The sequence below is a fragment of the Rutidosis leptorrhynchoides genome, chromosome 2 (genome assembly GCF_046630445.1).
Source record: "Rutidosis leptorrhynchoides isolate AG116_Rl617_1_P2 chromosome 2, CSIRO_AGI_Rlap_v1, whole genome shotgun sequence".
In the NCBI taxonomy this organism is placed as follows: domain Eukaryota; kingdom Viridiplantae; phylum Streptophyta; class Magnoliopsida; order Asterales; family Asteraceae; genus Rutidosis; species Rutidosis leptorrhynchoides.
This window is the reverse complement of record NC_092334.1, coordinates 613,275,194-613,289,043: the sequence shown is the minus strand read 5'-3', so window position 1 is coordinate 613,289,043 and position 13,850 is coordinate 613,275,194. Positions and strand designations below refer to the sequence as shown.

At 32.4% G+C, this 13,850-nt stretch overlaps 1 non-coding gene across 1 annotated transcript; it reads right to left on the bottom strand.

Moving 5' to 3' along the window:
- Positions 1–3,858: 3,858 nt before the first annotated feature.
- On the bottom strand, positions 3,859–3,965 carry LOC139894775 (small nucleolar RNA R71). Its single transcript, XR_011775260.1, has one exon. It is a non-coding gene; the product is annotated as a small nucleolar RNA R71 (small nucleolar RNA).
- Positions 3,966–13,850: the final 9,885 nt, after the last annotated feature.

Genomic DNA, 13,850 nt, shown 5'->3' with positions numbered 1-13,850 from the left:
TATTTACAAGTGATATTCGTTTAAATATTAAAAGGTGAAGACAAAATACAGATTCGACGATTTGAAGACGCAAACGACCAAAAAGCTAAAAAGTACAAAGTACAATCCAAGTAGTTCAAATTATTGATGAGAAACTTCTAAAAGTTACAAGAGTACGAGCCGCAAAACGCAAAGTACAAGATATTAAATCGTACGAAAGGACGTTCGAAAATTCAGAACCGAGACATGAACCAACTATCAATGTGCGACGCAACGGGCCTAAAATTACAAGTCAACATTGCACAAGAATATAATATAATATATATATAATTATCTAAAATTATATTATATATATTAAATAATCGCAGCAGCCCACGTTTTAAGCAAGTTTGGGAGCTGGACAGCCTGTCCATGCGATCGCATGGAGAATGCAAAGGAAAGCCATGTGATCGCATGGCTGTAACAGTGAGGCTAAGTGCTATAAAAAGGCAGTTTGATCGACGTTTTATGGACACCTTCTTCAACTGATACTCTCTATCTCTAAATATATATTTATATTTTAATTATAATTTTAATTTTAATATTAAGTTAATAATAATAAGGTTATAGTGACGAATGTTTTAAGTTTGTAAGTCGAAATTCTGTCTGTGTAACACTACGCGATTAATACTCATTGTAAGTTATGTTCAACCTTTTTAAATTAATGTCTCGTAGCTAAATTATTATTATGTTTATTTAAGCCAAATTAATCGTGATGTTGGACTAAATATTAAGATTGGGTTATTGGGCTTTGAACCATAATTGGGGTTTGGACAAAAGACCGACACTTGTGGAAATTGGACTATGGGCTATTAATGGGCTTTATATTAATTAAATGATATCTCGTTGATTTAATATAGTGATTTATAATTTAACGTGTTTATATATAACCACATACGCTTGACTGGGTACGGTGGGCGGTATATCTATAAATACTAATAATTATTCATTTGACCGGACATGGGGATGGATTAATAATCACTGGACTCATTAAAACAGGGGTGGATTACATTCAAGGGTAATTGGTGTAATTGTTAACAAAGTATTAAAACCTTGGATTACACGCAGTCTATAACCTGGTGTATTCATTAAACAAAGTATTAAGACCTTGTTACAGTTTGAATCCCCAATTAGTTGGAATATTTGACTTCGGGTATAAGGTTAATTTGGCGAAGACTCTCGCACTTTATAATTATGACCGATGGACTATTATGGACAAAATCAGATGGACATATCGAATAATCTAGGACAAAGGACAATTAACTCATGGTAATAAATTAAAATCAACACGTCAAACATCATGATTACGGAAGTTTAAATAAGCATAATTCCTTTAATTTATATCTCTTCGCACTTTTATTTACCGTCATTTTATTTATCCTACTTTAAATTATCGCACTTTTAATTATTGTACTTTTATTTATCATCATTTACTTTACGCTTTAAATTAAGTTATATTTATATTTAATATTTTACATTAGGTATTAATTGTGATTTAAGACATAAAATCGACAAACCGATCATTAAATGGTAAAACCCCCTTTTTATAATAATAATAATATTACTTATATATATATTGATACAAATATAGTTTAAAACATATATAGCGTTAAACTCAGTTAGCTCCCTGTGGAACGAACCGGACTTACTAAAAACTACACTACTCTACGATTAGGTACACTGCCTATAAGTGTTGTAGCAAGGTTTAGGTATATCCCATTCTATAAATAAATAAATAACTTGTGTAAATTGTATCGTATTTAATAGTATTTCGTTGTAAAATATAATCTATTTCGTACTACACCTCGCATACATCAAGTATTTTTGGCGCCGCTGCCGGGGACGCCATAGAACGCTATAATTAAAAATTTTAGTTTTAATCTATTTTTGTAAAAATATATTTATAAAAGTTTTAAAAAGAAACAAAAATATAAAACATAAAAAAAGAAAATTATTTATCTATATTTTTAAGAGTTTAAATTAAAAAGTTTTTTTTTTAGTTACAAAAACTAATAAGTTTTTTTTTTTATAAGTTTTAGTTATATTTTATTTTCTATAAAATAAGAAAAAAAAATCAAAGTAAAAAGTAAAAAAAATAAAAAAATAAACAAAACTGAGTCTGCATCGATTTTGGCCTGCATCTCAGCTGAACCTGCCTCTCATGCGATCGCATGAGAATGAGGCTCTAAACCCATGCGACCGCATGGTATGGTCTGACACGTCTGTACCTTGTACGAACAATTAGGGTTACGGTTTAATATTAGGGTTACGGTTTAATAATTATTATTATTAATTAATTAGAATTAGGGTTTTAATTTAATATTAATTAGTTTTAGTTTTAATTAAATTTGTATTTTAAGTTTTAAGATTTAATTAGTTTTATTAACTACATAAATTAATACTTTTATAAAATAATAAGATAAAATTAATATTTTTATAAAATTATATTTTTTATCAATTTAGTTTCTTTTTATATTTATATCTTTTTAATCGTTTATTCGTATATTGTATATTTTTCGTTCGTAATTAGTTCGTAACTTAGTAGTTTGCCATAGTTATTTTTATTTCTAGATTTTTAGGCTTTGCCGTAAAATCCCTTAAGTGCTTTTTCTTTAGATTAAGATTTAGGCGTTTTAGAATTTTACGACGTCGCTTATCACTTTAATATTTAATAGATTTTAGTGCCTATTTAAGTTATTGCCGTTTTGGATATAGAATTCCTTTTAAGCTTTAATACCTTTAGTCGCAACTTTTAATATTTAGTTTTTAGACTTTTAAGTTTCGATGCTCTACTTTCTTATTATTGTTTTTCGACTTTTTATTTTTCGACATTTTTCGACGCACTCTTTTTCTTTCTTATTTCTCGACGCTCTAGTTTTTAGGACATAGATTTTATCTTCAAAAATTTCGACGAAAAAATATTTTAAGCGGTTAAATTGATAGACATCCAAAATTCTCTGGTTCGTAGTAATAGTTGGATTTGTTAGTGGCGAGTTGTGGGCTTCCGATTTAAAGGGTCCTGGCTACCTGCTGCATCTATTGGCTATTCGAAACGTGGGCAATATCAGAAAAGTCTATTAATTTGATAACTTATATAATTTTTATTTTTATTTTTATAACTAATAGGATATTCAGGGAATGCACCGAGCAAAACGTTCACCACCTTTCATACGTTCACCTCCTGTAACTCGATCAAGACATCTAGCCAATATTGTCGCCGTTGATTTTTCTTTAGAATCGTCATCTAGTCGACCAAGTACTCCAATTCAAATTTCCGATAATCCATTTTTTGAGCCCGACCTCACAATTGAGAACCCGGAGGATATTCAAGGACAATTCAGAGATCCTGAACCACTAATCATTCCTCCTGAACCGCAAATTATACAATCAGAGATTATCGAGGAAGAAACCATTAAATCAGAATCCTCTAGTGATTCAGATTTAACAAATTCAATTATGGAAAATCAGGAACCTCTAAGTTTGGAAGACGAAATGAGAGCTACACGCACTGGTCAAGATCACGCAATTGCTCAACCAGATATTAATGCGCCAGATTATGAAATCAAAGGACAAATCCTACACATGGTAACTAATCAATGCCAATTTAGTGGTACGCCAAAAGAAGATCCAAACGAACATCTTCGTACCTTTAATAGGATCTGTACTTTATTTAAAATCAGAGAAGTTGAGGATGAACAGATCTATCTCATATTATTTCCCTGGACTTTAAAGGGAGAAGTCAAAGATTGGTTAGAATCGTTACCTGAAGGGGCGATTGATACATGGGATGTTTTAGTTGAGAAATTTCTTAAAAGATTCTTTCCGGCATCTAAAGCCGTGAGACTTCAAGGAGAAATTGTTACGTTCACACAAAAGTCAAATGAAACTTTATATGAAGCGTGGACAAGATTTAGAAAGTTGTTGAGAGGATGTCCTCAACATGGTTTAGACACTTATCAAATAGTATAAATATTCTACCAAGGATGCGACATTACTACACGAAAAGACATCGACATAGCAGCCAGTGGTTCCATTATGAAGAAAACCGCAACTGAAGCTTACAAAATTATTGATAACACAGCCTCCCACTCACATGAGTGGCATCAAGAAAAAGACATCGTTAGATCATCTAAAGCGGCTAGAGCCGATTCTAGCCATGACTTTGATTCCATTTCCGCAAAGTTAGATGCTTTCGAGAGACGAATGGAAAAGATGACTAAAGATATTCACGCAATACGAATTAGTTGTGAGCAGTGTTGTGACGCCCCGTACAAAACCATCGTGTACGGGTCATCAACATCAGGATCATCACAAGGTCAAAAACTATATGCTGTTTGAAAACCGATTTGCATACATTAAAAAGATAACGTTTTACAAAGATAACATGTCATAAGACTTATTACAAACCATTGTTCCAAAATAACATAAGTTTACGAATGCAAAACATAGGTTTCATAATTTGAGACATCTCTAGTAATGCAGCGGATAACTAGTACAGTAGGTCCATAACAGCAATTCAATAACAGCATGACAGCAAGTGTAACAGCGGAAGCAATAAACCTCTAGGCACCTGAGAAATACACGCTTAAAAAGTCAACACGAATGTTGGTGAGCTATAGTTTAAGTTGTAATAGTAACGTAAGATAGGCCACGAGATTTCAGTGCTGCAAATAGCGTATCAAACAGTATGAAAAGTATATGCATAACCGTGGGCACCCGGTAACTAGACTTAACGTTTATAACCCCCTGAAAGTACACCTGGCGAGTGCGTATGTTCACGAAGTATTAAACACCCGTTAAATGCTAGAGTGACTAGCCCGAGTGGGGATGTCAAACCCTATGGATCCATATCTAATATTTGCGTTCACCGGTTCAAAAACCAATGACTAAACGTTACCGTGCTAAGGGGAATGTTTATGCCGTTGTATAACCCACACACATATAAAGTTTAAGTACTCGTGCCTAACATGTAAACTGTAAAAAGCGCATGTATTCTCAGTCTCAAAATAGTTAAAGTAAAAAGGGATGCTATAACTCACAGTGATAAAAGCGGTAAAGTCGGTAATGAAAGTACGCAAGTAGTAAGTCGGTCCGAAAGGTCGTCAACCTAAATCAAAGGTTACTAGGTCAGTAGGTTGTCTTTATAAATTCTAATAGTGCATAAAATAAGTTTAAGTGTCATCATCATCATCATCATTCATCATCATAAAAGCTAAGTAAGTTTGACAAGAATAGAGATCGAAACAACAGGCTGACTTCGGTCAGCTGCTACGACCTCTACGTAAATCGAAAAGACGCATAGTCAGTGGCTATGGCTCAGTATATGAGTCCCCTAACCACTGAACAATTTCCAGAACCTAACTCGTCTTCGTTTGACCGTGGCAACGGTTTAAGTGCGAGTAGGTCAGAAATTTCAGCACAACGTTAATAGGGTGTAGTGACTCTCGGAGGGCCATAAATCCTAAACCGTAACTCGGATTAAGACGAGGCCTAAACGGAAAATCATCTACTCGAACCGAACTAACTGAAAATAACCTTTCCAGTAGCCCAAGTTGTAGTGACCCGAACTTTTCCATGTTTATATATATTAATTGAGATTGATATTTACATGATTAAATGTTTCTAACATGTTAAGCAATCAAACTTGTTAAGACTTGATTAATTGAAATATGTTTCATATAGACAATTGATCACCCAAGTTGACCGGTGATTCACGAACGTTAAAACTTGTAAAAACTATACAATGACATATATATGGTTATATATATAGTTAACATGTTTTTATTATAAGTATGTATCTCATTAGGTATTTTAACAATGAGTTATATACATAAAAATGAGACTATTAATTTAAGAAACTCGAAAACGATATATATAACGATTATCGTTATAACAACGTCTTACTAGGTACATATGAATCATATTAAGATATTGATACACTTGGTTAATTATGTTAAATGATAAGTAAATATATTATTAAGTGTATTAACAATGAAATACATATGTAAAAATAAGACTACTAACTTAATGATTTCGAAACGAGACATATATGTAACGATTATCGTTGTAACGACATTTAACTGTATATACATCATACTAAGATATATTATATATCATAATATCATGATAATATAATAATTTAACATCTCATTTGTTATAATAAACAATGGGTTAACAACATTCAACAAGATCGCTAACCTAAAGGTTTCAAAACAACATTTACATGTAACGACTAACGATGACTTAACGACTCAGTTAAAATGTATATACATGTAGTGTTTTAATATGTATTCATACACTTTTTAAAGACTTCAAGACACTTATCAAAATACTTCTACTTAACAAAAATGCTTACAATTACATCCTCGTTCAGTTTCATCAACAATTCTACTCGTATGCACCCGTATTCGTACTCGTACAATACACAGCTTTTAGATGTATGTACTATTAGTATATACACTCCAATGATCAGCTCTTAGAAGCCCACGTGAGTCACCTAACACATGTGGGAACCATCATTTGGCAACTAGCATGAAATATCTCATAAAATTACAAAAAATATGAGTAATCATTCATGACTTATTTACATGAAAACAAAATTACATATCCTTTATATCTAATCCTTACACCAACAACCAAAAACACCTACAAACACTTTCATTCTTCAATTTTCTTCATCTAATTGATCTCTCTCAAGTTCTATCTTCAAGTTCTAAGTGTTCTTCATAAATTCCAAAAGTTATAGTTTCATAAAATCAAGAATACTTTCAAGTTTGCTAGCTCACTTCCAATCTTGTAAGGTGATCATCCAACCTCAAGAAATCTTTGTTTCTTACAGTAGGTTATCATTCTAATATAAGGTAATAATCATATTCAAACTTTGGTTCAATTTCTATAACTATAACAATCTTATTTCAAGTGATGATCTTACTTGAACTTGTTTTCGTGTCATGATTCTGCTTCAAGAACTTCGAGCCATCCAAGGATCCGTTGAAGCTAGATCCATTTTTCTCTTTTCCAGTAGGTTTATCCAAGGGACTTAAGGTAGTAATTATGTTCATAACATCATTCGATTCATACATATAAAGCTATCTTATTCGAAGGTTTAAACTTGTAATCACTAGAACATAGTTTAGTTAATTCTAAACTTGTTCGCAAACAAAAGTTAATCCTTCTAACTTGACTTTTAAAATCAACTAAACACATGTTCTATATCTATATGATATGCTAACTTAATGATTTAAAACCTGGAAACACGAAAAACACCGTAAAACCGGATTTACGCCGTCGTAGTAACACCGCGGGCTGTTTTGGGTTAGTTAATTAAAAACTATGATAAACTTTGATTTAAAAGGTGTTATTCTGGGAAAATGATTTTTATTATGAACATGAAACTATATCCAAAAATTATGGTTAAACTCAAAGTGGAAGTATGTTTTCTAAAATGGTCATCTAGACGTCGTTCTTTCGACTGAAATGACTACCTTTACAAAAACGACTTGTAACTTATTTTTCCGACTATAAACCTATACTTTTTCTGTTTAGATTCATAAAATAGAGTTCAATATGAAACCATAGCAATTTGATTCACTCAAAACGGATTTAAAATGAAGAAGTTATGGGTAAAACAAGATTGGATAATTTTTCTCATTTTAGCTACGTGAAAATTGGTAACAAATCTATTCCAACCATAACTTAATCAACTTGTATTGTATATTATGTAATCTTGAGATACCATAGACACGTATACAATGTTTCGACCTATCATGTCGACACATCTATATATATTTCGGAACAACCATAGACACTCTATATGTGAATGTTGGAGTTAGCTATACAGGGTTGAGGTTGATTCCAAAATATATATAGTTTGAGTTGTGATCAATACTGAGATACGTATACACTGGGTCGTGGATTGATTCAAGATAATATTTATCGATTTATTTCTGTACATCTAACTGTGGACAACTAGTTGTAGGTTACTAACGAGGACAGCTGACTTAATAAACTTAAAACACCAAAATATATTAAAAGTGTTGTAAATATATTTTGAACATACTTTGATATATATGTATATATTGTTATAGGTTCGTGAATCAACCAGTAGCCAAGTCTTACTTCCCGACTAAGTAAAAATCTGTGAAAGTGAGTTATAGTCCCACTTTTAAAATCTAATATTTTTGGGATGAGAATACATGCAGGTTTTATAAATGATTTACAAAATAGATACAAGTACGTGAAACTACATTCTATGGTTGAATTATCGAAATCGAATATGCCCCTTTTTATTAAGTCTGGCAATCTAAGAATTAGGGAACATACACCCTAATTGACGCGAATCCTAAAGATAGATCTATTGGGTCTAACAAACCCCATCCAAAGTACCGGATGCTTTAGTACTTCGAAATTTATATCATATCCGAATGGTGTCCCGGAATGATGGGGATATTTTTATATATGCATCTTGTTAATGTCGGTTACCAGGTGTTCACCATATGAATGACTTTTATCTCTATGTATGGGATGTGTATTGAAATATGAAATCTTGTGGTCTATTATTATGATTTGATATATATAGGTTAAACCTATAACTCACCAACATTTTTGTTGACGTTTTAAGCATGTTTATTCTCAGGTGATTATTAAGAGCTTCCGCTGTCGCATACTTAAATAAGGACGAGATTTGGAGTCCATGTTTGTATGATATTGTGTAAAAACTGCATTCAAGAAACTTATTTTGTTGTAACATATTTGTATTGTAAACCATTATGTAATGGTCGTGTGTAAACAGGATATTTTAGATTATCATTATTTGATAATCTACGTAAAGCTTTTTAAACCTTTATTGATGAAATAAAGGTTATGGTTTGTTTTAAAATGAATGCAGTCTTTGAAAAACGTCTCATATAGAGGTCAAAACCTCGCAACGAAATCAATTAATATGGAACGTTTTTAATCAATAAGAACGGGACATTTCAGTTGGTATCAGAGCGTTGGTCTTAGAGAACCAGAATTTTACATTAGTGTGTCTTATCGAGTTTGTTAGGATGCATTAGTGAGTCTGGACATCGACCGTGTTTACTTGAAAAATGATTGCTTAACAAATTTTGTTGGAAACTATATATTTTTAACATGTGAATATTATGTGATATATTAATCTCTTAACGCGTTTGATATTATGTGATAGATGTCTACCTCTAGAACAAGTCCCATTGACTCACCTAATAATAATGAAGAGTCAAATGTAAATTGGAATGATTCGTGGACTGATTCACTAAAATGTCCCGTTCTTATTGATTAAAAACGTTCCATATTAATTGATTTCGTTGCGAGGTTTTGACCTCTATATGAGACGTTTTTCAAAGACTGCATTCATTTTAAAACAAACCATAACCTTTATTTCATCAATAAAGGTTTAAAAAGCTTTACGTAGATCATCAAATAATGATAATCTAAAATATCCCGTTTACACACGACCATTACATAATGGTTTACAATACAAATATGTTACAACAAAATAAGTTTCTTGAATGCAGTTTTTACACAATATCATACAAGCATGGACTCCAAATCTCGTCCTTATTTAAGTATGCGACAGCGGAAGCTCTTAATAATCACCTGAGAATAAACATGCTTAAAACGTCAACAAAAATGTTGGTGAGTTATAGGTTTAACCTATATATATATCAAATCACAATAATAGACCACAAGATTTCATATTTCAATACACATCCCATACATAGAGATAAAAATCATTCATATGGTGAACACCTGGTAACCAACATTAACAAGATGCATATATAAGAATATCCCCATCATTCCAGGACACCCTTCGGATATGATATAAATTTCGAAGTACTAAAGCATCCGGTACTTTGGATGGGGTTTGTTAGGCCCAATAGATCTATCTTTAGGATTCACGTCAATTAGGGTGTCTGTTCCCTAATTCTTAGATTACCAGACTTAATAAAAAGGGGCATATTCGATTTCTATAATTCAACCATAGAATGTAGTTTCACGTACTTGTGTCTATTTTGTAAATCATTTATAAAACCTGCATGTATTCTCATCCCAAAAATATTAGATTTTAAAAGTGGGACTATAACTCACTTTCACAGATTTTTACTTCGTCGAGAAGTAAGACTTGGCCACTGGTTGATTCACGAACCTATAACAATATATACATATATATCAAAGTATGTTCAAAATATATTTACAACACTTTTAATATATTTTGATGTTTTAAGTTTATTAAGTCAGCTGTCCTCGTTAGTAACCTACAACTAGTTGTCCACAGTTAGATGTACAGAAATAAATCGATAAATATTATCTTGAATCAATCCACGACCCAGTGTATACGTATCTCAGTATTGATCACAACTCAAACTATATATATTTTGGAATCAACCTCAACCCTGTATAGCTAACTCCAACATTCACATATAGAGTGTCTATGGTTGTTCCGAAATATATATAGATGTGTCGACATGATAGGTCGAAACATTGTATACGTGTCTATGGTATCTCAAGATTACATAATATACAATACAAGTTGATTAAGTTATGGTTGGAATAGATTTGTTACCAATTTTCACGTAGCTAAAATGAGAAAAATTATCCAATCTTGTTTTACCCATAACTTCTTCATTTTAAATCCGTTTTGAGTGAATCAAATTGCTATGGTTTCATATTGAACTCTATTTTATGAATCTAAACAGAAAAAGTATAGGTTTATAGTCGGAAAAATAAGTTACAAGTCATTTTTGTAAAGGTAGTCATTTCAGTCGAAAGAACGACGTCTAGATGACCATTTTAGAAAACATACTTCCACTTTGAGTTTAACCATAATTTTTGGATATAGTTTCATGTTCATAATAAAAATCATTTTCCCAGAATAACAACTTTTAAATCAAAGTTTATCATAGTTTTTAATTAACTAACCCAAAACAGCCCGCGGTGTTACTACGACGGCGTAAATCCGGTTTTACGGTGTTTTTCGTGTTTCCAGGTTTTAAATCATTAAGTTAGCATATCATATAGATATAGAACATGTGTTTAGTTGATTTTAAAAGTCAAGTTAGAAGGATTAACTTTTGTTTGCGAACAAGTTTAGAATTAACTAAACTATGTTCTAGTGATTACAAGTTTAAACCTTCGAATAAGATAGCTTTATATGTATGAATCGAATGATGTTATGAACATCATTACTACCTTAAGTTCCTTGGATAAACCTACTGGAAAAGAGAAAAATGGATCTAGCTTCAACGGATCCTTGGATGGCTCGAAGTTCTTGAAGCAGAATCATGACACGAAAACAAGTTCAAGTAAGATCATCACTTGAAATAAGATTGTTATAGTTATAGAAATTGAACCAAAGTTTGAATATGATTATTACCTTGTATTAGAATGATAACCTACTGTAAGAAATAAAGATTTCTTGAGGTTGGATGATCACCTTACAAGATTGGAAGTGAGCTAGCAAACTTGAAAGTATTCTTGATTTTATGTAACTAGAACTTGTAGAATATATGAAGAACACTTAGAACTTGAAGATAGAACTTGAGAGAGATCAATTAGATGAAGAAAATTGAAGAATGAAAGTGTTTGTAGGTGTTTTTGGTCGTTGGTGTATGGATTAGATATAAAGGATATGTAATTTTGTTTTCATGTAAATAAGTCATGAATGATTACTCATATTTTTGTAATTTTATGAGATATTTTATGCTAGTTGCCAAATGATGGTTCCCACATGTGTTAGGTGACTCACATGGTCTGCTAAGAGCTGATCATTGGAGTGTATATACCAATAGTACATACATCTAAAAGCTGTGTATTGTACGAGTACGAATACGGGTGCATACGAGTAGAATTGTTGATGAAACTGAACGAGGATGTAATTGTAAGCATTTTTGTTAAGTAGAAGTATTTTGATAAGTGTATTGAAGTCTTTCAAAAGTGTATAAATACATATTAAAACACTACATGTATATACATTTTAACTGAGTCGTTAAGTCATCGTTAGTCGTTACATGTAAGTGTTGTTTTGAAACCTTTAGGTTAACGATCTGTTAAATGTTGTTAACCCAATGTTTATAATATCAAATGAGATTTTAAATTATTATATTATCATGATATTATCATGTATGAATATCTCTTAATATGATATATATACATTAAATGTCTTTACAACGATAATCGTTACATATATGTCTCGTTTAAAAATCATTAAGTTAGTAGTCTTGTTTTTACATATGTAGTTCATTGTTAATATACTTAATGATATGTTTACTTATCATATTATCATGTTAACTATATATATATATATATCCATATATATGTCATCATATAGTTTTTACAAGTTTTAACGTTCGTGAATCACCGGTCAACTTGGGTGGTCAATTGTCTATATGAAACATATTTCAATTAATCAAGTCTTAACAAGTTTGATTGCTTAACATGTCGGAAACATTTAATCATGTAAATATCAATCTCAATTAATATATATAAACATGGAAAAGTTCGGGTCACTACAGTACCTACCCGTTAAATAAATTTCGTCCCGAAATTTTAAGCTGTTGAAGGTGTTGGCGAATCTTCTGGAAATAGATGCGGGTATTTCTTCTTCATCTGATCTTCACGCTCCCAGGTGAACTCGGGTCCTCTGCGAGCATTCCATCGAACCTTAACAATTGGTATCTTGTTTTGCTTAAGTCTTTTAACCTCACGATCCATTATTTCGACGGGTTCTTCGATGAATTGGAGTTTTTCGTTGATTTGGATTTCATCTAACGGAATAGTGAGATCTTCTTTAGCAAAACATTTCTTCAAATTCGAGACGTGGAAAGTGTTATGTACAGCCGCGAGTTGTTGAGGTAACTCATGTCGGTAAGCTACTGGTCCGACACGATCAATAATCTTGAATGGTCCAATATACCTTGGATTTAATTTCCCTCGTTTACCAAATCGAACAACGCCTTTCCAAGGTGAAACTTTAAGCATGACCATCTCTCCAATTTTAAATTCTATATCTTTTCTTTTAATGTCAGCGTAGCTCTTTTGTCAACTTTGGGCGGTTTTCAACCGTTGTTGAATTTGGATGATCTTCTCGGTAGTTTCTTGTATAATCTCCGGACCCGTAATCTGTCTATCCCCCACTTCACTCCAACAAATCAGAGACCTGCACTTTCTACCATAAAGTGCTTCAAACGGCGCCATCTCAATGCTTGAATGGTAGCTGTTGTTGTAGAAAAATTCTGCTAACGGTAGATGTCGATCCCAACTGTTTCCGAAATCAATAACACATGCTCGTAGCATGTCTTCAAGCGTTTGTATCGTCCTTTCGCTCTGCCCATCAGTTTGTGGATGATAGGCAGTACTCATGTCTAGACGAGTTCCTAATGCTTGCTGTAATGTCTGCCAGAATCTTGAAATAAATCTGCCATCCCTATCAGAGATAATAGAAATTGGTATTCCATGTCTGGAGACGACTTCCTTCAAATACAGTCGTGCTAACTTCTCCATCTTGTCATCTTCTCTTATTGGCAGGAAGTGTGCTGATTTGGTGAGACGATCAACTATTACCCAAATAGTATCAAAACCACTTGCAGTCCTTGGCAATTTAGTGATGAAATCCATGGTAATGTTTTCCCATTTCCATTCCGGGATTTCGGGTTGTTGAAGTAGACCTGATGGTTTCTGATGCTCAGCTTTGACCTTAGAACACGTCAAACATTCTCCTACATATTTAGCAACATCGGCTTTCATGCCCGGCCACCAAAAATGTTTCTTGAGATCCTTGTACATCTTCCCCGTTCCAGGATGTATTGAGTATC